At 32.1% G+C, this 4,312-nt stretch overlaps 1 long non-coding RNA gene across 1 annotated transcript; it reads right to left on the reverse strand.

Moving 5' to 3' along the window:
- Positions 1 to 1,991: 1,991 nt before the first annotated feature.
- Positions 1,992 to 3,686, reverse strand: LOC120356199. The gene is made up of 2 exons (XR_005573966.1): positions 3,144 to 3,686; positions 1,992 to 3,101 (listed from the first exon to the last, which is right to left on the reverse strand). It is a non-coding gene; the product is annotated as an uncharacterized LOC120356199 (long non-coding RNA).
- Between the last annotated feature and the right edge of the window lie 626 nt (positions 3,687 to 4,312).

Consider the following 4,312-nt stretch of genomic DNA (forward strand, 5'->3'; position numbering starts at 1 on the left):
GTTGAACTTCGCCCATTCATCTATTTATGAAGTCTGCATAAATAATATAGATGGATCTTTATAGATGATATAGTATGATGAGACACTACCATGGAGAAAAGTAATCATAGGAAAATATTCCATGTTTTGTAGAATTCATACAAAGTTTGAATGTTTTGTATCAAGTTGAGATCATAATGTGTTGATACTGTATCATGTATGGTGATACAGTATCATTTTGTGGTGATACTGTATCATTTTGTGGTGATAATGTATCATTTAAAGTGATACCGAGAAAAGGTAGCATACGATATTCCATGGTATAGGGTGTCAATATTCCAAATTCCACTGTCAACTCAAGCAGTTTGTCGTATAGTGAGGTCTACGTTATAATGGCAGTGGAGAAAGATAGGCCAACAACGTTGCGGACCTCTGTCTTGTCAATGCCTTCTATAGACGGTAGCTGATACAGGTTTATTGATGTTAAAATAACTGTTCATTCTAGTTTTAAATTATCAATTACATTTTATTAAGCTAGAAATTATATTTTTCAATAATTTCATAATGAATTTTCATAATTAAGATGAAATATTTTGTTAATTACTTATTAATTCTACATTGTTAAAAGACGAACTGGCAATGAGCAAAGCGAGAACGAGATAGCGCTATCCGCTTTGTTGACTGATAGACAAGGATAGCAATACCATTGCTAATCAAACACTGTCATAACGTGGACTTCACTATTAATAGTAGTTATTTTTTGTAGAGTAATATGACGCTGTGTCTCTCGTACTGTGCCGTTCTTACACTCACCCAACCAAAACAGTAGTAATAGACAGTTGTCGACAGTAAGTAATAGGCTTGAGTTAACAAAAAATCAGCTTGGAATTTTGTCCATAAGCGACCGGGAATGTGCAACTTGCGCCCAGCGGTCAGAATGTGTTTGGGCACTCACAGATTGAACGTAACAAAGTGAACGTCCGTGACGTCATCACGAGTGATGTAATTTCGATCTCACTAGCAGTTCGTTCCTGCGAAAAAAATTGTCTCACTCCTTCTTATTTTTTTAGAAAATTACAGAAAGAACTAGACTCCATTACAACAATTATGATATCTTCTTAATCATTGTGTTTTATCAATCCATTTTTTATTCATTTTTATAAAAAAAGAAAAAAAAATTATTTCACTCCTTCATCTTTTTTTAGAACTAGATTCCATTACAAAAATTATCATGATATCTTAATCATGGTGTTTTATCTCTCCATTTTTTATTTCTTTTTATAAAAAAGGAAATTACGCAACCAAATGCTGCACAATTCAAATCAATCGCCGATTCAATCAAGCCTTAAAGTATCTAATTGAAAATGCAGGCGAGCGAAGCAGGCCTGCTGGTCTTATTTATTGATAATTTAGCAGGAGGTCTGGTTGAACGGATAAGGCGAATAGGGAGAATGGTTGTTATAAAACAGATGGTTATCGAAAAGCATTTATAACCGTTATCTCTTCGACAGAGAGAGAGAGAGTGAGGTGTGGACAATTAATGTACTGGCAGTGATGACGTCACGACGTAAACAGTGTACGTGTGTATCGGAGCCATGTATCACTCCCATTTGACCGCTGGGCGCTACTTGTGTATGTCCAAACGACCTATACCATGGGATATCTTCTTATCCTATCTTTTCTCTATGACACTACTAAGCTTTATGGCTAGTCATAGAGGGTTAATCCTCAAAAAATGAGGTAGTATAATCTACGGTATTAGTATAACTATGTCTTACTAAACATTGAAAAGAAACTACACCATAGACCCAATTCCATTACAACAAATTTGTATCATGACATGTTGCATTATAACAACTATATTGATCCCTCTACTATCTACTCTACCACTGCAACATGTCTCAAATATGTGTTGTAATAGAAAAAGGTCTTACTCAACATCTATCAATAAATTATGGAACTACAACTAAAAATTCTTACAAAATAAACAAACACCATTAAAAAATCAGAACTACAACAATTATTCACCATTTTATTCTCAATTAACAATAACGATCTAATAAATTTATACAATTAATCGTAGTATATTACAATAATATTAATTACATAAATAAGTTCTTGTTCGATAAATTAAAGCAATACAATTATTCCATTTTATTTCGAATAAAGCTTCGATGGTAATAATATAAATGTTTAGAACATGTTTACAAATTCACTTCAAAAAACATTGTAATAATGTTTTAATATGTTGAATGTTTCAATCAAATTAAAATAATGTTTCAATTCACATATCAATATTACTGTTTCAAACTGAGACAGTTTCAAGGTTTACTTAATTAATCAAGGTTACTTAATTAAGGTTTTAATCAAGGTTTACTTAATAGTAAATCTTGAGGTAATCAAGGTTTACTTAATTTAATTACGACTTGAAATAACACTCATTTTAAAGTTCCACTTAAACCAAGTAAGCTTAAGATTAAGGCATTGAATAAATAAATAATTTTCAAAGCTACTTCAACTTTCCCAAAACATTCAGACCCGGTTGCACAAAAGCCGGTTAAATTTTAATCGTGATTAATTTGACGAGAAACAATCATAGAAGGTTTTCTCTCTGATTGGTTCTTGTCAAGTTAAACATCATTGAAATTTAACCAGCTTTTGTGCAACCGGCGTATAGTTATATAAATTTTAAATTTCAATACTTCTCAAGCCTTACTTGACTTGAGATGACTAAAAATATAGATCTTTTTAAGTCGTCCTCCAGTCAAATAGACTTAATCAACTACAGAGACAATTGAAACATAAATAGTGAATTATGAAATGAGTTCAAGATAAAGTTAGTAATCAACTTAGCTACAAGATTCTACAACCCCATATATTGTCAAAACTGAACAAACAATATAATATTACCTTGTAGCACTCCTCTTCCTCACAGATTATCATTTTTTCACACACTTCACTTTCAAGTCCACGATTCACGTTTTAAGGCGAAATTAGAACTAACGGTCCTCTCCAAACTTTACATTAAACGTTCAAATATTTTATTGCAGTAACCAAACCTCATTCAATCTCGTTCGAACCTCGTTTAACTTTACTAAAACCTCGTTTAACTTCAGTAAAACCTCGTTTAACTTCAGTGAAGCCTCGTTTAACTTCAGTAAAACCACGTTTAACCTCAGTAAAACTTCGTTTAAGCCTCGTTTAACACTAACTCGAGTTCGCAATCATAATGTGTCGTAGTTACAACAAACTGTCGGTTCTCTTCGCAGGTTTTGTTGACTTTTCACTAGTAATTCACGATTGTTATATCAATAAATATTTCGTTTTCTCTTTGCCAACTTTGTAGGCATTTCACTAGTTACTCGCAATTCTTATAGGGATAAATTTAACAACATCCACGAATTTCACTGATAACTCGCGATTGTTTTTCAAATTAATTCACGAATCTCCACGATAGTTATAGAAATAAATGAAAATAAAAGCATTGCTAACTTCCGGGGTGTTTCTAGAATATTTTGGAACATTCTAGAGCACTACAACAATAAATGAGAGCAGCCTTAGCATGAGCTAATGTGATTGGCTGCTGTGTTTAGTGACAGATCTTAGTGACTTCTAAACGATTGTCGTCGAAATGCTGATTAACCGAAGTTGATGGCTTTGCCGATGTATGCCGCGGTGTGAGCCTCTCTGAGGCTTCTGAACATGTCTGTAAAAGAGAAGAAAATAACAAATATTATACGTTTTTAGTTATCTTACAAATTGAATGAAATTTAAACATATAGAATCACTAGGCCCTTCTATTTTCTTAAATTTTAAGAAATTTTACCTTATAAATTGAATCAATTTTTATTATATGAAATCACAAGTTCCCTTTTATTTTCTTCGACAAGACCGGTTTCGATGATATCTACATAATAGAGCTTTCAAGTTTCCCTATATAAATTTATTTAGTCCATGGAGCATCAATATAATCTCATAGAAGTTGTATAGAAGTTGTATTAACCTGGATAATAGATAAAATCTGTTAAGCTCTCTGCTTTTCATGAGTTTTGTATGTAATTAAGGATAATTTTTTTAAGGTTGCGTTTGTTTATTATAGACTTATATTACATCTTTCTCTTTAAAATTAAATTTTCTACAAGTTCTGTAAAAAGTATGTTGTGTTTATTGTACATTTAACATAGTAAATCTGCTTCAAACCTTGAAGGAACTTGTTTTTCGTGACCAAGTTTCGCGTATTTCGTCACATATCTTAAAAATTAGTGTAACTACAGGTCTGGAAACGGTTTTATCGAATTTTCCAGTTCATTTTACAAAAAGTACGCTTAATTGT

Source organism: Nilaparvata lugens, unplaced genomic scaffold, assembly GCF_014356525.2.
Source record: "Nilaparvata lugens isolate BPH unplaced genomic scaffold, ASM1435652v1 scaffold6129, whole genome shotgun sequence".
NCBI classification, from domain to species: domain Eukaryota; kingdom Metazoa; phylum Arthropoda; class Insecta; order Hemiptera; family Delphacidae; genus Nilaparvata; species Nilaparvata lugens.